General features: G+C 44.6%; 1 long non-coding RNA gene across 1 annotated transcript; it reads left to right on the top strand.

Annotated features, from left to right (window-relative positions):
• Nucleotides 1-1876: 1876 nt before the first annotated feature.
• Nucleotides 1877-4300, top strand: LOC134435082 (uncharacterized). The gene is made up of 4 exons (XR_010031975.1): nt 1877-2011; nt 2238-2334; nt 2944-3112; nt 3336-4300. It is a non-coding gene; the product is annotated as an uncharacterized LOC134435082 (long non-coding RNA).
• Nucleotides 4301-26968: the final 22668 nt, after the last annotated feature.

Here is a 26968-nt window from a genome sequence, read left to right as displayed (position 1 = left end):
TGGCCTCCAGCAATGCCTAACATTGAGCCATCTATGGCGGCATTAGTCCTGTCCCCCAAAGAGGCTCTGCTGTCCCTGACGCGCGGTGCCCCCGCGCTCAGTGCCGAATTACGGATGATCTTCTGGTCAGGGGCTACGACACAGCGGCGCGTGTGGGCAGGCTTGGTAACTCCACGTCCCACTTATTGCTGACCCTCACCCAAACTTTACAGGGGACAGACACTGGCTCGCAGGAGCTGTGCGAGGCTATGCTCAAAGCATTTGAGTATTCTTCGCGGGAACTGGGGAGGCTCATGTCTCTCCTGAACCTTGCTCGCCGCCAAATTTGGCTGGGACAGTCGCCGCTGGCGGAACCTGACAGTAAAGTCCGCGTTCTCTCCCCGTTTTCCCCCGGGGAGTTGTTCGGCCAGGCCGCGCAGCAGGCCCTGGACAGGAGTGCGCAAATCGTCCAGGCGCGGCAACAGTATGCCGATCTGCACCAGGTTCCCCAACGTGGCACTGCGGCTTCGGCCTCCAGGAGGCCCACGCCAGCACAGCAATATCGGCCGCGTACCTGCCGGGACTCAAGGCGGGCCAACGACTCGAGGCGGGCCGTGGACTTTTGCCAATATGGTCCAGCTGCGTCTTGTCCAGCTAATACCGCTACGCCCATTCCTCCTTACTAGACCGCCCTCACAGTAACGCCCCTTTGGCTGTTCAAGTTTCTCAAGTCAGTGACATGCTGCCGAATGACAACACAAGCGCCGCACAGGACTTTTTAAAACGACTGAATGGATTTCGCTGCAGCGATCACTCAACTGTCGGTAAGATTTCGATATAAATGCATGAATATACATAACGGTTACTTTACGAGTTGACTTTCAGTCGGAGGGCGAACATTTACCTCGGCCCACCAACTAGCGGTTTTGGCTAATGTTGTTTAGCTTCAAGTAAGCTAACAGGCCGCCCTTCCTAAGTTTCAGATGTTGTGTGTATATTTGTCATAATGACTTGATGTAGTAGTGCTAAAAATAAACCTTTATATGTTCTCTTAGTGAACTTCTCAAAATATATGGGCTATAATGTATAATGTACTTGGGATGGGTTTATCGTTACCCATTGTTTCTGATGGGGCGTTAATTGGTGTGGCACCCCGGAAATCTTCCTCACTTCTGGCAAGGGGTAAGCTGTGTTATTTTTTCCTCCGTGTCACAAACTATTTAATGATGTTTCTGTACTTTAATTTCTCTGTTATTTTATTGATCTTTGATGGGAGCATATTCTGTTACGTTTGTGTTGATATTTTCGTTGTAATTTTCGCTCAAAGTATGTAAATTAGCGCTATTAATGTCCGCGATCGTTATGAAGTTAACAGGTGCTAACGAGCCTATTGTGTCGCAGGAATGCCGTTTGCTTCGCCCCCTTGCAGTGTGCCTCATTGTGTCCGCCCTGTCTGTTGTTTCAGATTGGGAAGTAAATAAATGCTACTGGATCGAGACCCCTCATCTCTCCTGCCTCTTCAATCATCCAAAGACTGTAATGGTCGGTTCATGTCCGTTACATTGACTTGACTTGTCATTGGGTCTGATTTTAAATGTGCCATATAGTTCAATGTGGGAGCAGGTTCACACACTAAATAAGACACTAAGGTCAAGCACAATCAGATTTTTTTTTTTTTAAACAATTCTCAGAGCAGAGTAGAGCAGACGTTTCAGGTTACTGCCATCAGAGAGTAGTGACTTGACCTTAGTGTCTTAAGTGTGCTCCCACATTGAACTCTACTTTTTGGGTCCATGCACCTACTTATTTCTAAACATCTAAGCGCAATTATACCCCTGCCTCCTGATGTGCCATATAACCTGTATCTCTCCAATTGTGTGTGTGTGTGTGTGTGTGAGAGAGAGAATGTGTGCACGCAGATATAAGAAGTTGGGGTTGATGATCCACATGATGGTGATGGACCAGGACAGCTCTGGACCTCCTGACTGGCAGCTCCATCCTCAACCTCTTCCTGCCCTTCACACATGTGCAGGTAAGGCCAATTTTTAAAAACTCACTGCATTGTCTGTGGCAAACGTAGGAGAAAAGGAGTGTGCGAGTGAGTAAGTGAGAACCCGGTCATTATACATGTGACCCTTAAAGGGCGTGTGTGTGTCCTAGAACCAAGACAGTGGCAGTGTGTGTCTGTCTGTCTTTGGTTAAGGATATCTTTAAGATATTACCTTGTTGTGGTAACATAATTTAGCTATTTCTGACAGGCAGAGAGGCAGTTTTCTGAAGGATGGTTGATGTCAGTACCAACATGTTGTGATGGAGGCTTCCACCTGAGCTGAACACAGAAACTTGCACACAGTGGTGAGTAAAACACTGAATCTAAAGACAAGCTGGGCTACTTCACAGTGACTAGACCCAGAGATGACTGGAGCACTCAGCAACTTTTTTAGAGGTTTTTTATTTTGGTGCACAAAATGACTGACGTTTCGGCACACGGCGCACCGGCGCACTCTGAGGAAGACGCAGGTGCGCCGAAACGTCAGTCATTTTGTGCACCAAAATAAAAAACCTCTAAAAAAAGTTGCTGAGTGCTCCAGTCATCTCTGGGTCTAGTCACTGTGAAGTAGCCCAGCTTGTCTTTATACTGCCGTCCTCGACGGTGAGCACCACCAAGGCTGAAGCACAGACATCCCCTCTTCGAAAACACTGAATCTGTTTTGTTCTGCACTAGAACTATACATATTTCAAACAGTAATTCCTTTCTGTGCTGTGTTCGTTTATTGCAATATGTATAGAGGATAACACAAAACACTGGCACTGAAGTGATCCCTGCACAGGCCAGAAGCTGTGTATCTTCAGCCTGGTGTTCTGCATTAAAATGATGGGTGTGTTTTTTTTTTTTTTTTAATGTAGTGTATTCTATGTATCCCTCTCGTGTGTGTGTGTGTATGTCTGAGTGCATGCGTGCAGATGGAAGCAGTCGTTCCTGTTCAGCATTGATATGCCGGTAATGGGTTTGATGAGCCACAGCATGGTGATGGGCAATCAGCATCAGGACCAGGGCCGCTCACAAGGAGAACCTCCTGCCCTGCCTCTTCATCCTCAACCTCCAATCTTCCTGCTCTTCACACATGTGCAGGTGAGGACAACCTCTAAAATGCACACTTGACTTGAGGCAAAGGGGGAGAGATTAGGCGTGCATGCATGCACGCGCACCAAACTTTAAGACAGTAGCAGTGTGTGTGGGGGCATGTGCACAAGCATATGCACGTGCTCATGTCATGTCCTTCTGTAGGTAGATAAGGGGTGGTTGTTTTTGTCTTAATAGTCATTCATAACATTAACATGCCTTTTTTTGACAGGCACGGAGCCAGCTTTCAGAGGGAGGGCTGATGACACCAGCAACTTCGGATCTGAACCTGATCAACCCAGCACCAACCACTGTGCCGCTCCTCCTCTGCCAACTGCACCACATGGCTCCACCATCTCAAAAAGGCACAGACACTACTCCACTTCCTGCGAAGGATGAGAGAAGAGCCGACCTCCCCACATCGGCACTCACCACCTTCTACAGGGGTGTCATTGAGAGCACCCTGGCCAGCAGCCTCTCTGTCTGGCATGGCAGCCGTCAAGAGTGGTGAGGACAGCAGAAAAGCTCATAAGATCACCCCTACCAGCCATTCCGGATCTGTACACTTCACACTGTTCCAAGAGGGCAATGAACATCATAAAGACACAACTCATCCAGCACACAGACCGCCCTCCCTACTACCATCAGGGAAGCGCTAGCCCACCATGCGGTGCTGCAAAAGCACACTGGGAAACGGCTTCTTTCCACAAGCCATCAGACTCCTCAACGCACTGAAGAAAACCACATGAATAACCAAGGACACGAGAGAATATTCCATGAACACTTCTTTCACCATGCCACTTACACTTTACTCATTGCACCTTGTATACAGCATCTTCACATCACCTGTATGAACTCCTCCTGCCATGTGTGTGTGTGTCCACTGTGTTTGTGTATTTATTGTCCATCAGTATGTTAATTGCACACTGTTTGGGTGTGAGTGTATTTATAGTATGTATCAGTCTGTATTTAATGTCAATGCCTTATTTTTAGTTATTAGTTAAATGCACATTGGAGACTGGTCAAACACAATTTCAAACTTTGTGTTAACCCTCCATAGTCTAATCTACTGTACTAGGCTATCAACAGACCACACAGTTGAGTGCTGTTTTATGCACTCTGAATATGAGGAGAGGAAGAGGTGACCGTTCACACTTCATAGTGTAAAAGTAAACGGAAATAAATTTTCACATTTCATTCCTGTCTCGTTCGTTCACTTCTTTCAGCAATGTATGTGGCCTACATGCAGGGAAGCTGACAGGGGGGACAAAGGGGTCCGTTGACCTAGGCCCAGTGAGACGAGGGGTCCAGGAATGGGTCCTCATTACATTGTATGTAGTCTATGTATTGAGTGGGGGGCCCTTTCAGATGACTTTGTCCTGGGCACAGCCAAAGCTGTCAGCGGCCCTGATTATGTACGCACAAACACTGGTTATGATGGTAGGAAAAATGTTCTGTTTTCTGATGGCCTTTGAATTAAGACAGGCCAATCTGGAACCTCTCCTGGATAAAGAGGTAAGCTTCAATAGTGTGGTCACTCCTAAATCATAGACAGACATGGAGTATGGTAGGCCTATGGTAATGAAGAAATCGTTTTTCTCCAATAGAACAAAAATGGCCTATTGCCATTTCAAATACTATTTCATATATTTTTTCATTAATATCTGCTCTTTCCAAGCTGACCACATTGCCACATAAATGTGGTGAGGTGACACGCATTACTTTAAAAAGTCGGGAATGTGTTGCTGATGTTTTACATCGTTTCAAACTTTTCTAAGTAGCCTATGTCTTACCAAGTGAACAACCTCGCCAAAAAGGGTTTTTTTAATTATTATTATTTGTCCGGGTGTGTGAATATCCTGGAAAGGATGTTAAATCATATATAGCCTACACAGTGTTAACAGTGACCTCGATACACACAGCTAGGTAAGGTAATGTCATTTCATCGTGTTGAAATTAAAGCACTTTGGCGACCCGATACGTTGCTATGACAAATTTGTGCATAGGGACACGAGTCCTAAACAGTAGGCTACAATGTCCGAGGTACGGGAAGACAAAGCAAAAGACATTGGGATTAGAAAACGTGTGATTTATCTCACTTTCTTACATAAATTGTTGAGAATATAATGTCAGTGGAATGTTCAGTGAAACGTTTCTCTGGAAGATAACAATTTGGACGGGATATCTTTGTAACAAACATGGAGCCTTCATCCGGAAATGGCCTTGAAAATGACATCATGCAGTATCCCTTCACGATTGGCCAATACGGCAAATGCCGGGAACGCCCATGGGCGTGCTTGCATTAAGGGTGGAACTGTTTTACTCAAGGAGTTACTGCAGCTGGACCCTTCTCACTTTTGCCGCCCTACCCTGGTGCTGCAGGCTCTATGCGATGCACCTTTTTAGCCAATGCTGACTGCTCTCCATGAAGACTGCATTCCTTCTGCCCATCGCGTTGGGGAATTGCACGCGCTGTCGGTTAGTGGGGAACGCCTGCAGTGGCACCCCAGCGACAAAGGGGTTACTTACCTGCCGAAGACCCTCTCTTCTGGCTTTGTGAATCAGCCTCTCAGCCTGCCTGCGTTTGCAGCAGATCAGGGAGAGGGGTCAGAACTTTTATGCCCTGTTTGTGCCCTCAGGATGTACGTGTCCCAAACTGAGGGCTTCCGTCTCAGTGATGCTCTCTTCCTGTGCCACACAGGAGGGGCCTGGCACTCTCGAAGCAGAGACTGTCCAAGTGGATAGTGGAGGCCATACTGCATGCCTACAGGCACGGTGGCTCCGCAGTTACTCAAGATGTTCGGGTGCACTTCACTCATGTTATGGCGGCCTCCTGGGCTTCGCTGAGGGGCGTTCCGCTCTTTGACATTTGCAGCGTTGCCTCCTGGGTGTCCAGCTGCACGTTCACTCGATTTTACAGGATTAATGTTGTCCCATAGCCTAGAAATATAGACGCCCCTAGCGACCGCAAATTGAATTTGCTCCCGGGGGCAGTCTAGCGGACCCCGGTCGTTTTGCGAGGCTGAAAGTTATCCGATGACAGGGCCAATCAAATCGCGAGGGGGGCCGGGCTACCTAGTAAACAGGAAACTTTCTAAGAAGAAGCATGGTGTCCGTCCGTGCTACGTACAGCACGAAAGTGTTTACTTAATTTAAAAAGCCTGGATGATAATACATTTCGTGGCTGACATGGATTGATGTAATAATACACCATGAACTTATCGGACACAAATAGATCTCAACACATTACTGTTTGATCATTTGATGTTTTAAACTAGCTCGGTTAGCTAAGTTGAGCATTTTACAGAACCAGATAGTCACACGCTATTATCAGACCACTACTGTAGGTGTAGAATGAAATTGCGGCCCCAATTTCTAATAAGACACATGCCATTAAAAACGAGACATTTGGGAGCTTTGAAAGTCTTTGAGTAGATTACTTAATAGATGGGATCGATATTCTGGCTAGTGGTAGCGAGCTGACCGGGGAGCGTCCTGCGTTGGGAGCGACAATCAGGGAAAGTTATGGGTATACAGCTAGCTAGCTAACACCGAACATGCCATGTTGACAACAATCATAAATATAACCATTTAACAAGCCCCAAATTGCTCGACATTTCGCTGATTGATCAAAGAGGGCCATGTGGTTGAAATCGAGGCATTTTTGAACTGTTTAAGTGAAAACACGATTTATTAGGAAACTTGTTTGTGGCTGTGGTCATCACACGCTTTCACTGCTACGACGGCTGGAAGTTGCCACTTCACCTACAAAGAGGCCCTCGCTAGTGGCTAGCTAACCTGTCGTCAATAACAGAGCTAGGTATCCAGCCTTGTATTATATGCCTGCCCCAAATTCTAATAAGATCCATGTCATTAAAAACGAGACATTTGGGAGCTTTGAAAGTCTGTAAGTCGCTTACTAAATAGATGGGAATGACACCTAGTCTACCGAGCTAGCGGCTAGCCATGTATTAGTTATGGGTATACAGCTAGCTAGCTAACACTGAACATGCCATGTTGACAACAATCATAAATATAACCATTTAACAAGCCCCACATTGCTCAACATTTCGCTGATTGATCAAGGAGGGCCATGTGATTGAAAACGATGCATTTTTGAACTGTATAAGTGAAAACACGATTTATTAGGAAACTTGTTTGTGGCTGTGGTCATCACACGAATTCACTGCTACGACGGCTCGAAGTTGCCGCTGCACCTACAAAGGGGCGTGTCGCGTGTACGTTGTGAAAGACAGCTGTGACGTTACACAGAAGTGTGTGGGGATTGGTTGTTCCACCATCCTATTGCGTGACGTTGAGTGCTGAAGCAACCGTTTATCCCGCCCAGCCCTCCTAGACCCTGGTACAGCTTTTTGCTGTACGGGTCTGGCTGCGCTAGGCTAGTTGTCCCACACAATCCTGTCCTGATGGTGGTGGTTCTGGGCCCGTCATAGCAACACTGAGTACGGGTAGGCACTCCTCATGACTTTGTTTGTATTGGTCATCCATGTGCTGTAAGCACCGCCTCTGGTGGTCAGGAGGAATGATATAGAACGAAGGTTATGTATATAACCACGGTTCTGTGACTGTGAGTTCCGGATGACTGCCAGAGCTTTGCACTCTGGGTCTATGCGAGAAGACTTGCCAAGAGGTCACTTCCTGGGTTCACTGGTCTTTTGACCCCGATCACGGGATCACGTCACCCAGGTCACAAGTGAATTTGTTGTTATTAAGGGGTCTGACACACCAAGGCGGTAAAGCGTCGCGGAAAGGCCACGTTTTTTACCGGCGTCGGTGAAAATACATTGAAACCTATCTGTTCTTACACACCAACCGGCGGTAGTCGGGCGTCAGCGGCGTGGGAGCCGGCTCCGCGCCGCGCTGCATTTGGAAAATAGAACTCGAGCGTATTTTTCACGCCGGCGACCGGCGGTGTCTCATTCAAATGAATGGCAAAGTAGCATGCTAGCTTTGGCTGTGGCTAGGGTTTTGAATAGGACTGGTCGCGCACGCCGACGCTGTCAGTGTGCAAGGCAGAGAAAAGCACGCCGGCCAAAACTAAGCAGAAAGACTGCGTCCGTCCTGCGACCGTTCCGTTCCGCCTTGGTATGTTTTGGCCCTAAGACTCGACCTGCACGCTCCGTGCGTTGACATACATGTGCTGTAAGCACCACCTCTGGCGGTCATCCGGAACTCATAGAAACGTGGTTATATACATAACCTTCGATATCCATTTTGGAACATTTTCAGACATTTTTGTATTGGATATTGCATCACATTACATTGCAAAATGCATTTTCTATAGGTTTAAAATTGGCAAGAATTCAGACATGGATGACTGGACGTCTGAGCAGTCATTTCTAATTATAAAAGAGTAAAAAATGGCGCTTACGTCATTTTGCAACAAAACAACAGCAGACTTTTGGACTTCACTTTGGGATTCAGAACTTAGTGCGCGTTTCGTTCTAACCACTTTTGGTCCACTTACTGAAATGTACAGTGTGAAAGCAAACCAGACCAAAATGAAAAAAAGGAGCAAGTGAACTATCAGACTTTCCTGGTCTGAATACACCCTGTCACACTTAATATCATTTGACAAAAAAAATCTAATCCAATTTTTACTTACCTTTCCTTATACCTAGCATTACTGACGCCATGTTTATTGTCAGTGACCCTAACCCTAATCTATTGTGCCTCTATGTAACTTTATCAGATGTACCATTAATGGCAGAACTTTTTTTTTTCTTCGAAATGATGGTAAATAATCAAAAAGTAAATAAAGTAAATAAGCTTGTCAGTGGCAGTGGTTCTCATTGGTTTGAAATTGCCAACACGCTTAACACCAGATGTGTGGAAAATGAGCTTCAGAGAAGCATTATGGTGGTGCTAAATGTGAATAAGGGATGTCGTTGTGGTGCCCTGCATATGCTGGCTTGGTTACTTACAGCCCAAACATCTGGAGAAATAGGAAGGCTTAGGCCACAAACTAGGCCCAAATTATAGGCCTATACACTGCTAGCACTAACCAGCACAACAGCTGGGTCTCTGTGCCGAGTCGAATCCAGATGAGGGCCAACTATGGGCCAGATCTGTTAAGGTTAGAAAGACCAACACACACACACACACACACACACACACACACACACACACACACACACACACACACACACACACACACACACACACACACACAGCAGAATTTTACCCAGCTGTTTCCCTGTGGTACTGCTGAGGCTCACAAACACTATATATCTAAAGTTGTGTGTGTGTGTGTGTGTGTGTGTGTGTGTGTGTGTGTGTGTGTGTGTGTGTTTGCACGCGCGTTGTGTACGTGTGTGTGTGATGTGAGTGAATGTGTCCCTGTTGGCCAGTGGTATGAAGAGCAAGGAAAACAGACAGGCAGGAAGGTCACTGATTGAGAGGAAAACAAATAAAGACAGCGTACGCCTTCTCCATTTCACTGAAACCAAACTTTTTTTTCTATTTGCAGGCCTTGTAGTCATCAGAGTCATTTGAAGGTCAACTCTGTGTTTAGAGTAACTGTCTGAACAGTTTCCATTTGTAAATCTACATTGAGTAGCATGATTACGTCATGAAAATACAAACAATGTTATGCCCTGATGAAGACAATGGGTCGAAACGCGTAGGCATGTAGCCAGTATTTAATAAAGGCTTTTTAAACCTTAGTAAGGAGTGCCTCAAATAGTGTTTTTTATCTTTTCATTGAAGTTTGGACGCCCAAGTTCTTTTTGATGAGCACCCTTTTTTACTAACTGGATACAGGACCCAGTGAAGCATTCCCTTTTCTCTTTTTTGTGACAAACAATGTTATATTGGCCAAAACAAATTAAAACCTCACAAGACATACAGTACATGTGGCCATTTTGGTGTACTGCAGTATACGTGTATAACAATGTGCAATATTATGTGCAAACACGTAGACAAGCACACACACACAGTTGTTAGTGTGAACTGCAAATGCCTCAACGTGCAACACGCCAGAGCTCGACAAGCGATTTGAGCTTCTGAATAATTGTTTCACCCCTGTGTGTCTGTATGTGTGTGTGCGTGCGTGCACGTGTGTACTGTACATATGGCTGCTTTTGAGGGATTCCGTGAGGACAGGAGCGATATGATATTTTGCTACGGAGAGCTGGCACACACACACACACACACACACACACACACACACACACACAATTGTCTTTTCTCCCTAAATCACCACATAGGGATTGGGAAAGAAAAGCTAGCTGAAGCTACAATGTCTTCCAGCTGCAGTTTCTTGGAGGATCGGAGCTGGGGGGGTAATGTGTGTGTGTGTGTGTGTGTTAATTAGTGTTGGTGTGTTAATCTGATGACTGGAATACAAGAAGGACAACTGTGTTGGGCATACTTTTGTTGTTGTAGAGAAAAGAAGATACAGTAGGTGCTATGTCTGCAAAATCACTTATACTAAGTCTCCTGAACCCATAGAAACTTGTGTGGTCTTGCTCGCTAACACACTTTTTTCCTTTTAAATATTCCACTATTGTTCGAGTGTGTTTCACAACATGTAATATTTAGTATTGAGTAGTCTCTTACTGCAGATAGCCCCATCAACAAGTCTTATCACTCTTTGCTAAAAACATTCGACTACATCATAGCAACATTGCCATGGCAATGCAGAGAGACTGAACTGATTTAAGTCATTACCATTTTTGGTGACAATACAGAGGCCTGATTGCAGTGTAATAGTGTCACTTAATCGGATGCCAGTAGCGTGACAATGCCAGTAGCGTTGCCGTGTTAGCAGGCACCCTGTCTACTGTAGTACTGTGTGGTAAAGAAAAACAGGTGTGTATCTGCAATATCAATTAAGTGCCCTATAGGACTGAACCCATTGCACTCTCTGTGGTTCTGCTGCCTGGCTGCGTCTCAGTGCTCACAGGCTGACATGGCAAGAACAGCATATGATGGATTTGCAGACAAGGTGTAAGGTGTGTGTGTGTGTGTGTGTATGCACATGCATGCGTGCATACATTCGTGCGTTTATCTTTTCTGCTTGTGTCCGTTCTGTGTTTGTGCATGTGTGTGCGTGTGCTCTACAGACATTCAGTATATACCGTCTGTGAGATGACGGTGCAGAGATGACTGATGCTGCACCACCTATACAACCACAAAACACTACAAAACACACATGCTCCCTCTCTCTCCCTCTCACACACAAGGTATGACTGATGACAATGACGCTGTATGCACTATGCAACCATAAACACTGGTAAACACACACGCGCACAGTAGAGCAGGTATGACTGATGACAATGACAACGTATGCACTATGCAACCATAAACACAGGTAAACAATGTGTAGAGATACATAGGGAGAATACAATATAAATCCCCAGACTGTGACAACATCCACCAGAGACGCTGACCTATATATGAAGCCCAGGCTGTGTGTGCGTGTCTTTGTGTGTAAATGCGTGCGAGTGTGTGCATGTAAGCGTGTGTGTGTCTGTGTGTGCATCCCAATATGTGAACTTGCCTCCTCCACTTGCTTCTCGTCATGATGACATCACTGACAACAGCATTATATTTCAATATCTTGCAAAAGCTCAATTGTAAAGTCTTTTTCTCATTTGCCATTGGGATGGTGAATGAAAAACAGTCCCTCAAAAGTTGTTGTGGCGAGGCTGACAGCTGGGAAACTTTATCGTTTTCTCCACGGAGGCGGGACGAGGAGACAAGCACAAGTGGAGGAGGCAAGGTCACATATTGGGATGCACCCTGTGTGTGCCTGCATGGGAGTGTGTGTGTGCGTGTGTGTGTGCATGTGCGTGGGAGTGTGTGTCTGTTTAAAGCACAGAGGCTCACCTTCTCATCAACTCAGGCCCCTGGTGAGCTCGGGAGCAGGATAAGAGTGAGATTCCGCTTGCTTCCTGTCCTGAAGCCCTACTGTAGCCTATATCTCAACATCTCCGAGCAGCAAAAAAACATGTGCTTTCCATAAACCTGAGGAGTGATGCCTTCTCTGACTGCCTGCCAGACTGATTGACTGCTCTGCCATTTGCTCACCATGTGGGTGAGGCTTTCTTGACTTACTACCTGACAGACTGACTGGCAAACTCAACAGATCGCCTGGCTACTTGTCTGGGTCTAAGCAAAGGGAACTTGCACAGGAGGCTGTCATCATGTTTTAGCGTATGTATAGCACGTGAGTGGCATTCGGCGTGTTGGTGGGATGCCTTTTAAAGTTAACGTGTGCTCCTCAGACGCAACAGTAAAGTACTTTCATGCACTTTTGACACATGACGAGTTCTGCACAGTTTTCCCGCCGTGTCTGCGATTTCATTTTGCCACAGTGCATTTCTGTTGCTAAACGCAAATGTGCTTTGTTGTGCCCTAACCAAAACCATCGCTAAACCTAACCTAACCCGTCAGTAAAGCCATGTTTCTGCCATTTTACTTCCGCCAAGAACAGCAACATTTGGCAAATTTCTAATTAAATTGTGCCTAAACCAAAACCATCCGTAAACCTAACCTGTCAACGGGCGTTGTGGAGCACGCCTTAAAGAGCGATGTTTAAGTTGTTTTCATGATGAAATTTACACTTAATATTGTGTAGGGATTCATTTCATAAGGTCTGTGAAAAAATTACAATGAATCACCATCCCCATCCTCAGAAAAAATTGATTAAAAGGTGCTGTTTTTAAAAATGTTCCCGCTGTTAGTATGCTCTGTTACGCAGCTCGAGGAATCCAATGAAATTGGTGAAACATCACAACATTTTTAGATGCGTCCCACGTCCGCCCATGACGCCTTTCTGAATTGTGATTCCCTATTGTGTCCACAAGGCGGCACAGTGCCACAACCGGTTTACATACTCTCTTGGTTCAGCTTTGGACAACATTTTCAGAGGAACATGGCGGCGATTTCTGTGATTTCCAACATCTAAGTTTTTGCTTAATTTTAAGAGCCTACATGCTTATAAATGCCATGACTACCACGGATTGGTGTAAAAATGCACTACGAACTTCTTTGACACAAATCGGTTTCCCCACATTGTCATTTGATCACTCGATGATTTTAGCTGGCCGGGTAAGCTACAGTAAGCATTTGTTAGCATACCACAACCAGGCAGCAACAAACAAGCTACTTCTTGTAAGTTTACAGTTCTATATACCGCATAACGGGGCTTACCTGTAAATGTTCTCTAGGACCAACAAGCAATCACATTTAAGCCATGTAGACACTGTTGTTATTTTAAGTGGTTAATGTGTGGAAATGATCCCTGAAGGGAGCGAAACATGGGTGGGCGCAATACCGTCCTATGTTTCTCAAGACCGGGGCTTGCTACCAGTGTTGCCGATTTAGCGACTTTTGGCCACCCCTGGCGACAAAAAAATATCATCTAGCGACTTAGCGACTTTTCAGGCTCAATCTGGCCGAATCTAGCGACTATTTCGCTTGTCTTGTGAGAGGCAAATCAGTGTCCCTCCCCACGACACCACACAATGCATTTCCAGTGGCGGGTAGAGACAGACACGTGATGCACCACGGTGTGGCAACTTTTGTGATACGCACAGGAATTCTCATGCACGTACATCTGCTTGTATGAAACTACGGCAAGCGATATGGGACAAAGATATGGCAGGAACCGAATGTCAACATAAACCGAGATTACACAATCTTCGATATGGTTACCAAATGTTTTGGGACTGTCATTTATGTTATGCCTACACTTTGGATGTAGATCAGAGTCTTGTTGTTACCCAGGTGTATTTGATTTACCTAAACTGTACCCTACAAGCATATGACAAATTTAAATGAGCACAGACTGGCCGCAGTGAATCTCGGGCACATGGCGACAAAAAAAACTCATCTAGCGCCTTTAGCGACTTTTTGGTGCATGTGGCGACTTTTTAAAACGTGCACTTTCAGTGACAAATGAATCGTTTTTCCTCATAATTCTGACTCTGCGCCGCCGTCAGAAGCGTTTCCCCACGGGTAAGCAGATAAGCTCTGATCTCCAAAAAGTAGCTAGCACCACCCATTTGTACTGTGGACGAAGGCATGTGGGCACGTTTTCTGTAGATCAGCGCGCCGTGCGTGACATTTTGACGTCATACGTAACGTCATGACGTCATCTAGCGACTTTTCAGGAAGCCCATGGCGACTTTGGCTGATTTTCTTTTGGCAACACTGCTTGCTACACTTCTCACCCACCTCAAACCTCGCGGCTGACAGACCCGGCAAACATTTCACATCATTTCACAGCGCGCACAACTGACAGTATTTTAGCCATTTTGGATGAGATTGCTTTTGCCTTGACTTGAAAAAGCTGCAATGATTCATCCATAAAGACAATTAATCCCCCCAAACGCTTGTATGTATTTATTATTTATCAATGTTTATAGTCTTTCCTGCTCCTGAACCTGAAATGGCGTGAGAGTAGCCTAGTTCATATAACTGGGCTCTAAATTAAAATCAGCCAACTGGGCAAATGCTGGTTAAATGTCAGTTTGGCTAGTAGAAAAGTAAAGACCAACTTACTAACCATTCTTTCACCCATTACTAAGTGTGTGTTTAGCTAGATTAACATTCACTGGCCATTTTGGCTGGTGACGACGGCCGTGAGGTTTGAGGCGGGTGAGAAGCGTAGCAAGCCCGGTCTTGAGAAACATAGGAAGATGTTGCGCCCACCTACGTTTCGCTCCCTTCTGATTGACTCTCATTTCACAGCACACAAGACTGACAGTATTTTAAATGCTGTAGACAGCGTAGGCCTACCTGAAGACCCCTGGTTGGTTTTATCATGTTTTGGATGAAAAACCTGGCATTATTGAACCATTAAGACAATGACTCCCCCCAACACTTTTGTGTATTTATTATTTATTGATGTTCATAGGAATTCCTGTACCTGATGCTGAAATGGTGTTATAGTCAGTGTTCGAATTATCGACCGGGCTTCGGGGGGGTCGGACTTTTTGCGGACCAAATGATGACGTCCCCCCCCCCCCCCCCCACAAAAAAAAACAAAAAACAAAAAAAAAACAGGCGAGATACCTTTTTTCTTGGAGTGGTAATATAGGCCTACTGTACAAAATGTAATACAACAACAGAACTTCTATGTGACGTGATGTGCAAAACAACAACAACAATATGCTATTTGCAAACTGCCTGCTAGAGCTCATCATATGAATCAAGTGACCACGTTTGCGGGAAGATCACAAAGCACCCGTCTCAGTAGCCTAAGCCTAGGTGTTTCCAGATTGAGCTGTTTTGGATGAACATCTGCGAGTAAAAGTGGATATTGGATTTGGGTTTTCATGTACATTTGTGGCCATATAAATAGGCCTTAGTAGAAAATAGTTTAGACTGGCTTGGTTTAGATGTAATGCCACCAAGCGGAGTTTGAGCATGTTTGGAGTGGGAATCATCTGTCACTGGTAACACTATGTGCTGCGCGCAGTGAACTCTATTCGGCAACACCGTGTTCAACAATCCAGAGCGAGCACGACACCGGAGAAAACTGATGCTCTGATTCAACCACCTATTAGCCAAAGTTTCTCTCAAACACACGCGTTGCTGCAACAAAAACGTCTACTATTTACAGTTGCCAACAACAAGCACAGACGCACAACCAACTCACTCAATGCTGAACAAAAAAAACCGAGCCAACTTCAAAACTGATGTGGCTTTCCAAAAGCAAACAAGCAACCAACATTATGTAGTGAGTGACCACGGAAACACAACCAAGAACTTCGTGTCAAACAGAAAAGTGAACCCAATGATAATAATTGTAATGTGTGCGCTGTTCTTGAGATTGAAAAGTGCTATCAGATGCTAGTAGCCTAGTCATGGAAAATACTGCTAGATGCTACATGACATGGCCTCTAACACAGTCAAAATAATAATTACTCCTATATTTGTCACGGCGGACAAAATGTAAAAAATCCAATTTTCCTACCTTTCTGCTGCTATCCATTTGCCTCGCTAGACAGCTTGCTTGCTATCCATTTGACTCGCTAGACAGCTTGCTTGACACAGCTATCCTTCTTGGTTTGTGGAGTCTCACTATCCATTTGCGCCTTCTTACTTAGTAAAATTATAATATTCCAATTATGCTTTAAATACATGATGAGCCTCGTCCTTTATTTTCTGTCATCAAGTAGGCTACGCTACGTGTAGATTATCGGAGCAGTCCACCTCTTTCACTGAGACCCCTTGTGCATGTTGACTTTGATGGAATTCTGATGTGGGCTATCGTTTTTTTTTTCTCTCGTGGGGGAAAGGGAATTGGCGGTCACCTGCCTTGTTAGTAAGTTCAGTTCTTTAAAGTTGAAATCACATTAGTTTCATGTATATTTATTTCACAAATCACGGGGATCATTCACTTTGACTCCCCTCGCTCGCAGCTGTACATCACTTCAACGCGCACCGGAACCAACCCTGCCTAGTGGGTGCTAGCTGCCGAATGTTTTGACAACTCTCAAACTGCGAGGATGTGAAACGTCCGCTGGTGGTACAGTCCATTGAAGGGGTGTTCCAAAAACTCATGTTATTTTGTTATTCATAGTACACGTTCAAAATTACAAGTAACAAGACATTTTTTAACATCTGCTTTTTAACAATACCTCAATGTTTCCAGTACCCCCCAAAAGTGTAATTTAGTCCCATTTGGGGGGTATCAAGTCCCAATCGGGAGGGTCAAACCCCCCCGGTACCCCCCGTAATTCGAACACTGGTTATAGTAGGCCTAATGGTCGCTATGGGCTTGCTGAAAAGTCGCTAGATGACGTCACGTCACGTATGACGTCACAATGTCACGCACGGCGCGCTGATCTACAGAAAACGTGCCCACATGACTTCGTCCACAGTACAAATGGGCGGTGCTAGCAACTTTTTTGAGATCAGAGCTAATCTGTAGCCCTGCTTAACCGTGGGAAACGCTTTTGACGGCGGCGTAGAGTCAGAATTATGTGGGAAAACGATTAATTTCTCACTGAAAATGCACGTTTTAAAAAGACGCTAAAGGCGCTAGATGAGTTTTTTTGTCGCCCTGTGCCCAAGATTCACTGCGGTCGGTGCGGCCAGCCTGCTAGTACTCATTAAATTTGTCATATGCATATCCCAAGGAGCCGTTGTGGTAGCTTTTGTGATACGCACCGGATTCTCATGCCCCCTGTATCTGCTTGTAGGGTAGACCGAGTAAAGTTAAGTACAGGGTACAGTTTAGGTAAATCAAAACCTGTGTAACAACAAGACTCTGATCTAATTCCAAAGTGTAGGCATAACATAAATGACAGTCCCAAAACATTTGGTGACCATATCGAAGATAATCTCAGTTTCAGTGTTGCCAAGTCCGCTTATTATAAGCGACCTTGGGCTTCTTTTTTTGAGCAGTCGCTTTGAATTTAGTAAAGTCGTTGCGGTTTTTGGGGGCTTGCTCTTTTCAGGGTTGGGCTTGCTGTTTTCTCCTGCTCTGCCGGTCATTTGAATGTGTTTCTCAATGGCAACTCGTTTTTTCTCACTCATCCTTACAAGTGACCCTACTACAGCATTGTTAACTCCCACTTTCTGTGGTCACTAGAGGTGTGTCGTTCATGAACGATCCGTTCTTTTGAACGGCTCTCTGAAGTGAACGATGGGAACCGGATCACAGCTGGGGGAGCCACTCGACCGTTATTTCGTTCATTTTTCATTCATTTTAAGCACGTGACCTCGCCCAGAGTAATTAAATTTGGGAAAAAAAACAATTGTTTACCTCAAAAAGAGGCAAAAACAGTCTTTAGAAGCAGGAGAATAATCAGTTGTTGTTTGGACAACATTACCTTGAGGAGGAGTCAAAATATTACATTTTTAACACTGAATAAATAATTTTAAAAAGAGCCAAAAGAGCCAGTTTTTTGAACGGCTCTTTGAAAGGAACGAGCCACTAAGATCCGGATCCCGAAAAAGAGCCATAAATCCCATCTCTAGTGGTCACTTGATGGGATTTTAGCTGCCACGCAGACCCCCGCAAAGAGCAAGGTCTTCCCTGACTAGGCACGCGACTGACGACCCACCCTTTCGGTTGCTTATTTTGGGCTTGTTTTCACTACGCCCGTCAGTCGCTTCTTTTGGGCTTGTTTTCAGGACGTCAGTCGCTTATTTGCCGTATTAAATCTGGCAACACTGCTCAGTTTATGTTGACATTCGGTTCCTGCCATGTCTTTGTCCCATATCGCTTGCCGTAGCCTCGTACGAGCAGATGTACATGTGCATGAGAATTCCTGTGCGTGTCACAAAAGCTGCCACACCGTAGTCTCACGTCTGTCTCTACTCGCCACTGAAAATGCATTGTGTGTTGTCGTGGAGAGACTGATTTGCCTCTCACAAGACAAGCGAAATAGTCGCTAGATTCGGCCAGATTGAGCCTGAAAAGTCGCTAAATTGCTAGATGATTTTTTTGTTGCCAGAGGTGGCTAAAAGGCGCTAAATTGGCAACATTGTCTTTAACAGAAGAATCCTGAAATGGACGGCTGCTCTGCCTCACAGGATGTTCTTGTTCTCCAGGTATTCTGAAAATCTAAACAAGACAAAATCTTGTTTTTAATCTTAATTAATTAATGTTTAAATTTGTTTTCTGTTTTTAATCATGTTGACATTAACATATTTTCATCATTTTCAATATCTGCCATATTAAAGGGTAACGTTTAGGTTAAATGTATAACTAAATATATACTGGATGTTGTCAGGAGAGGTGTTTTGAAACATATATGTGAAATTCACAGTCTATAACAAAGCCAAACTGCAATATTTTTATGAAAATGTATCATTTTACAGCTACTTCTGAAGTATTGGGCTCCTCACTGGCAGAGCCTTTATGACGTAGATAGAGGGAGTCCAACTAAAGTTCTGGCTCAGCTCTCGCTTGTGGATGTAGGCTTACCAACCATTTTGGTTCTAGTAGAGAGGCTGGGAAAAGTGGACAGTTATATTGTATGTGGGCTATTGAAAATGGTCTATTACTGTGTTTGTGCATTGTGTATTAAAAAAGACAGATCAGCGGGTCTATCGGTTTATCTAGAATATGAAACTGTTCTGGGTATCCGCGCTGTCTGTGACCATGCGTAATTTGCGATTATAAACAGGGGGGCGATATCTAGGCCTATCTCTCCTTTGCTTTCACATGAGAGATGCATTTCATAGGCAAATCTAAAATAGTCTCAAAGTAGACCATTACATAGGCTACTTAGAAATAGCGACTACTTTAATATTTGTTTCCCCCAAAAACGGCATTTGCCGTGGAGTATAACGACATGCCTGCCGCCTAAATGGACTTGCGTCCTCTGTCCATGGTGCTGAAACCGCGGCACTACTCCTTTGTGAAGCGCGTTACAGTTGGTTTACAGGCTACAAAAAGACCAAACTATATAATAGGCTATGGTTGAAGGCCCTACCCTTTGCCGACAATGATGAGAAATAACATGGTCACTCACTGTGAGTGGCATGGCGTCAAACGTTTCCTACTCGGTGCAAAACAATACTCATAGCACCCGAGAAAAATGCCATGTTGTAAAAATGGCATATAGCCTATATTCAATGTCAGTTCACTGCTCAGTAGGCCTATTACATGAAACTTCAATAAAGCTCATCCACATGCACGTCACAAAACAATAAACCAGGCGGCGGGACTTTCGATTATATTCCCTCCAAAAATGTTTTTGCATTTTTCGTAATTATACCGAACTAAAAAAGTATTCCCGTAGGCTAGAAGAAATCAAGTCTTCAGCTGCTATAATCCTCGTTACAAAACTGAAACAGAAATGCCAGCACAAATATTACCTATAGCCTACCTATTTTTGCATTGCGAGCTGTCCACGTGTGTGGTGCTAGGGGCGAAATGTGCACTGGCAGCACTCGTCGTTGAGTTTGGGAGATGTGGATGCATGTCTCCCGCTGCCCGTCAACGTCTAAAGACAATGTCTCGTGATAGTGGTGGGAAATGCAATGTCATCTCATAATCATCTCATATGCGATGTAGGCTCGAAGCGTGCATACGATTTCATCTTGGCCAGTCAGAGATGGCACCAGTTTTTTTTAAATGGCTGCACCCTGTGCGCCGGGAAGGCTGTTTTCTTAAAACTAATACAGAAACCTGCTTCATCATTGGCGGGTATGCAGTGACTTAACTGTTTGCGCAAGAGCCTCCAGTATAAGCACCTGTTCGGCGTGATCTAGCACAGTCGCAACAGTTGCAACCTCGCGCATGCAACTCCATGGACTTCGGTATGAGGTCTATTCTGAGCAATATGAACCAATCGAGTCGGCTTTGCTATTAAGCAAAATACTTCACTTATGTCTACTTTACTAAGAGGTATTTTGTGTAGGCCTAATATTTGGAGACATCACCTTTCCCTTTCTGCAAAGCGCTTTCGGGAAGCACGTCTCTCTCTCTCTCTCTCTCTCTCTCTCTCTCTCTCTCTCTCTCTCTCTCTGTCTCCGTGTGTGTCTCTCTCTCTCTCTCTCTCTCTCTCTCTCTCTCTCTCTCATACACATGCCAACTCGTCCAACTGTCACATGGCTTGTCTTGTTGGATAGGCTACCAGGCAAACTTGCAAGCAAGTTTCGATTGTGCCGCTTGGAGAGGAGGCATTTAAATGTTACAATTTAGGCTATTAAAGTAGGCATCGCCTACACCATTTTTTTAAACTTTAACACGTTGTGCAAAATGAGTAATTTAAAGCGCACCGGTTACTAAACGAGGCCGGCTACTAAACGGGGCCGGTGTCTATTTTTCCGATTTTTCACAACACCCGGTTACAAAACGAGGCCGGCTACAAATCGAGGAAATAGGCCTACGGTAGCCTAATAACGGTCTGGCACACCCTCATGGCGCTGCTGCAGCGCATTGACATGGAGGAAACCTACAAAAAATATTATTATTTTAAATAATAAAATGGTTCAGACGGTATCTGGTGGATACTGCCACTGTTTAAGGCCATTTAACTTGTTGAAATTTAGCCTATAGGTCTGGAAAGGTGTTACAATATTATAATCTGGCCTATTCTCTGCGGTGCTTAGTATGTCTGTAGAACGCGGCGACTCCCTCTATCTACGTCGGATTCTAAATGTTTGTTTAAAAGAAGCCGCCGTTATTTTTGACAAAGTTTTCTGAAAATGTTGTTTATGCAATAATTCGGTATTTTGACATATATCACATCTACATTTATGTATTGAGGTTCTTAAAATGAGATTTAGTGGTGTTTAACCTGCAAGTTACACTTTAAATTCAAAAACAAAGAATGTAGGCGGGCTGTCGCTGACTTTCAACTACAAACTGTTGCTGGAGTGGCTCAAATCATGTCTCTTCTGTCGCCAAGCCCTCCACACGAAGTCAATTACTTCAATCACTAATGTCGTTTGTGTCACGTTTGTTGTGTTTGTGCACTTAGCTGTAATGAAACAAGAAGACAATGATGGAGGCCTGCAGCCCTCAGGTAGGAAGCGGTTTGGCAAAAAAAAAAAAAGAGTCGACAGCATGGATAAAAAAAAAAGGCAAGCAACGTGCCAAGGCACTGTGCTAAAGACAATACTTTAATTAATTGACTAATGACAATGCCAACATGTTTCAGTCACCATTCTGGACTTTATCAGAGTGAAATTGTACCACTACATGTATAGCCTATGTAGGCATTTAAATTGGTTGCTTAGTAGGTCATTTAGCAATATTGGAACACACACCATACGCTACGTAGGCCTATATGTGCTTTGTTTTCACTGAATTTAATACATATTCACACAGAGACAGAATAATGAAAGAAAAGAATAACGGTGAGTCTCCTGACCGCATTCACGGTCCGCTGTCAGAAATGAACAATTGACTTTTTGCTGATGTACTCAAATGTACTTTAAAAAAAAACCTGCTTGCCATCAGAAAATGTGACTTTATGTACACTGTACCACAGTAGACATTTTCTTGACAGTTGGAACATGGGGATGATAAACAGGGGAGGGGAAAATAGTATTTTTACATTTCTAGCAAGGCATAGTGGCGGCCACCACGAAAATGGCCAAGGGCAACTTTAAATTCTCCGCAGAAAAACAACATTTATGTTACATGTGAAGGAAACACCAACACTTGCGTAACTGTGCGTAAAAACTAAGGTATTATAATTTGCAATTCTCCAATTGCTGAGACCTCAACTGTATGGTATTTACTATAGTGCACATATTACACACAAGTGTGCAGCTCCCCCTCCACAATATGGTTTAAATTTTAACTGGATTTGGATGACGCCATCACAGCAGCATGAGGCAATGCACCGCTAGCCAGCGCTGTACATCATCCCAGAAGCCATGATCGCATGCCAGGTGTGGCACACACACACACGCACACACTAGTATACACATGCATGCACACACACACGTATACACATGCAACACAACACACACACACACACACACACTAGTATATGCACGCAAGCGTGACGCGCATGCATGCACGCACACACACACTGTACAAACGTTCATATACACACACACACAATGCACAATCTTGCGTAAACTTCACAAGCGTAGCCATGGCGATCCAATGCACATTAATACGTAAACAATCGCTAAAAGAATGCCATGGCAATCTGATGCGCGTTCTAGAATCTCTATGGTGAGGAGCCCTCCTCCGTGGAGGCTCTGCTCATTAGATTGCAAATGGGTTCCGTTTCCTTGGAGTTCCAATCAACAAATACCGCCAATTGCACAAATGATTTTCAGTCCTTTTGAGTGTGTGTGTGTGTGCGCGCGCGTGTGTGTGTAATGGATTTGCAGTGGTTTCAGAAAACTGAAGAAGTATGTGGTCTAGTGTTCTTTGTTCCATGGACTGAATATGCCAAGGCCAATGGGTTCATTCTTATTCTCCGATTCGTATATCAACCCCATCCCCCCACCCCCTCACACACACACACACCACACCCCCTAGTGTGTTTCTGAAAAAAAAAAGTGCTTTTCTTGGGGTAACATCTGTCAGCATTTAGTACTCCCTGTGCTTGTGCAGACTGAAACGCTAGCTACCTTAAAAATGAATCGGGTGGACACACACTCACTCACACTCATACTCACACACACACACACTCTCTCTCTCACACACACACACACTACCCCCCAACGCCTAGTGGAGTACTTTACATATGATTGCTCCCCTCCTTCCTGGCAGAGGTTGAGCCTGTGTATCAGAATACGTGTGTGCGTGTGTAGCTGGGGGAATTTGGGGGTGGTGAATATGAATGCAGATGATCGTGTATATTCACACTCATTCAATTTCTGTACTTTGGAGTGTATGGGCCTCTGTGTGTGTATGTTTGTGCGCGCGTGTGTGTGCAGGTTATAGGTGGGCAAAAGGTTGGGCATGGAGGCAAAGTTTCTAGTGGGCCAGTGGGTACGCAACAAGAGGGATACACCATGCACACATGAACACACAAGCACGCACGCAGACACACAAGCACCCATGGCTAAAGGCCCATTTACACCTTACAGTAATAACGGAAACGGATGCTTCCATCCAGTTCCGGGGGTCGTTTCATCCGTCAGTTTGTCCGTTGGTCAAGAGCTTAGCAATCCGGTGAGCTCCAGACGAAACGGAGCAATACCAGAGGAATCCGTGGGGACAGTAGAGAGTCAGGGGTGTCTTGGCTCCGGAAGTTGTGGAGGAAGGAGAAGAGCTATGTTTTGGATATTTAAAAATGGAGGCAATGCAGGAGAAAATCTGCGAGATGGTGCGGGGATATATACATCTATATGACAGCACGATGCCTGGGCATAGGGACAAGCAAAGGTGCCGAAACAGCTGGGAAGAAATTGGGAATTCCCTGGGTCTGATGGCAAAGGAGGTCCAAGCTAAATGGAACTTGGCAAGAGATAAATTTGTCCGAGCTCACAGGGATGCTGTTTCCTAAAGGTGCGGGGATGCTGCCAGGGGACCTGAACACCCGATTTTTACGAAGGCTTGCGAGGTTGAAGGTCCATATAAAACACAGGCGGACATCGTCCAACTTTGACGTAAGTGTTCTTTTTGTGTATTTTGAGATCCTTTCCTTCCATACGACTTCTTTTCTTTGGTCACTGTGTGTGTGTGTGTGTGTGTAAATACAGCACGGTCTTTAACTGCATTTGTTTGTTTACTCCGCTCCCCCTCGTCTCTAACTGCACAGTGTTTGTGTGTGCGTGTCTGTTTTAAATGCCCCCACAGTCTCTAGGATGGTTGTTCTTTTTTGCACCATATGATTATATGCCAAACTGCATTTCAATACCGGTACTCTGGTATTGTTTACTTCTAGTGTGAAGTGCATGAGGAGGCCCAAATGGAGATGGAGGAGCAGCAGCAGGAGGATGAGGATGAGGAAGAACAGGAGGAAGGTGGTACTACACCACATACACCAACACAGCGTCCACCCACACCAAGGCCTGCATCACACAACATGAGCACCACCAAAAAGAAAGAAGGACGGCATCGACCCAGTTGGTGAAGCCCTGCTTGGCAGGCTTGCAGCGCTGCGCCAGGAGTCCCAACAGAAGGATATGTTCAGCTCGTTTACTAATTATCTGAACATTCTGCATGACCCTCCACCAGCTGATGGCAAGAGACTGATGAAGGAAATTCAACAGTTGATGCTGTCTAACTGTTGTTTTTGCTGTTTTAAGTTAATTACATGTATGTTGCACTTTACATGTGACTTGCATTCTGTTCTGAATGTGTAATAAGTATTCACTGATCATATTCACGTTATTGTATGTTGCACTTTACACAACATTGTTGCACTATTCTGAATGTTTTTTTGAATGTATTGAACGTGTATTCAACATTTCTTGTTGTGCAGCAGCTGTTTTTCCTGTGATTTTATACGGACCTTAACCACGCCAGCCCCTGCCAGACTCTGTTCTGGTCCCCTGGCAGCATCCTCGCTCCTTTTGGAAAAGGTATCCTTTAATAAATGAACATTGTAGTACCATTTGGTTGTTGTCATTTAAGTATCATCATAGGCAGTAGACAGGTATTGTAATAACAGTGTTTATTAAGATCTCTTACCATAGCATATTAACATTAACTGACATTGAGTACCGACGACGTAATAATGCGTTTTTCACGCCCATGCGTTCTATACCAAAACGTAAAAATACGTTTTTGCATTTAAATATCATATTTTGAATCTACACCCTTCAATGGACAATATATGTGATTTTGGTAGCTCTGTGATGGACATAAATGACAACATTTGCAGTCAAAAGTTGTTTGATTGTTATGATGTTTGAGTGTTATGATTTGGATATTTTAATTTAACTTACCAAGATGTCTGGATGCCAACCCATGTCGCCTACCGTAGACTATCTGTAATAGGCTCCTAATGAGCGCTGCCTGCATTGATTTCCCTAGTATGGTCACTGTAGCATGTGTTGTCTCTGACTTCACGCAATAGGTAAACACAGAGACTTATATATGCCTGGAGTATCTTGAACTTTCTGGACTTGCTAGACCTTTACCAGATCCTTGGATCCAAATGCCACCCGAGTAGAGATGTGATTGGAGTAATGCGCTCCGATTTGGACGTTTGATCGCCAAAAAGATAAGTTTCTGTGTCTTCCTGTATGTGAGAAGCCAGGGGAGGTAGATGGACACTCCCAACTGAGATCGCTCCCGGACGTGTAGTCCACTAGCTCCGTTATATGGCGGTGGAATCGATAGTCTGGCTAGTGGGAGCGAGCCGACTGGGGAGCGTCCTGCGTTGGGAGCGACAATCAGGGAATCGAAGCCAGAACCTAGCATGGCTACATATCATATGGATCGGATGGGCTAGGCTACATCTAAGCATCATATCATTTGGATTTATTGTCAATGTTAGGCTATTATTTCGGGAGTCATTGGGAGCTATTTTAGTAAATGTCTCACCCTCTGCATGTGTGCAAAGAGTTTGTGTTCAGTCCACATGAAAACGGGGATTTCAAAGGGCATCGATTGCCGGTGTCGTTGTGTGACAGAGCAGGAGGTGTGCTGCCGTATTCGTGAATCGTGCTATGTTGTTGTTTCCTTAGTACGATCGGTAGCGTGTATTGTGTCTGACTTCACGCAATAGGTAAACACAGAGACCATTGTATATCGTGCTAGGAGTATCTTGAACTTTCTGGGCTTGCTACCTTTACCAGATCCTTGGATCAAAATGGCACCCGAATTGTAATTGGAGTAATGCGCTCCGATTTGGAAGTTTGATCGCCAATCAGATAAGTTTATTTGATTATTCACCCCCATGTTGAACTGTCTTCCTGTATGTGAAAAGCCAGAAGCTAGCATAGATGGCTACATATGGATCGGATGGGCTACATCTAAGCATCATATCATTGGGATTTGTTGTCAATGTTGGGCTATTATTTCGGGAGTCATCGGGAACTATTTTAGCAAATGTCCGACCTTCTGCATGTATGCAAAGAGTTTGTGTTCAGTCTGTGTGAAAAACATGGATTTCGAAGGGCTTTGATTGCCGGTGTTGTAGTGGTATAGAGCAGGGGGTGTGTCTTGACGAGCAGGAAGATGCGTGTCAGAGCTAACCTTGCACCAAATTGTGATTAAAACCAACTCGTCCCCTTTCAAACTCGTCACATTCTGAAGAAGCGCACCCTTCACAAAAACCTCAATATCTCCGATTGTAGCTGAATTCCATGGATACCCGCTTCGGTTTAGCGTGGGTTTACTCGGCAATAAAAGCTCGTAGAGACACACAGTTTTCACCTACTAAGAGGGCAGCGTCTCCACTTTCAAACGAGTCATAACATATTTCAGTGGCCCTATCACATAATACACTGCGAGTCTACAAAAAACGTCAAAAAAGGGCTTAGAACACTGGTATTCTACGACAT

The sequence above is a fragment of the Engraulis encrasicolus genome, chromosome 19 (assembly GCF_034702125.1).
Source record: "Engraulis encrasicolus isolate BLACKSEA-1 chromosome 19, IST_EnEncr_1.0, whole genome shotgun sequence".
Lineage (NCBI taxonomy): Eukaryota > Metazoa > Chordata > Actinopteri > Clupeiformes > Engraulidae > Engraulis > Engraulis encrasicolus.
This window is presented reverse-complemented; position numbering and strand designations above follow the sequence as displayed.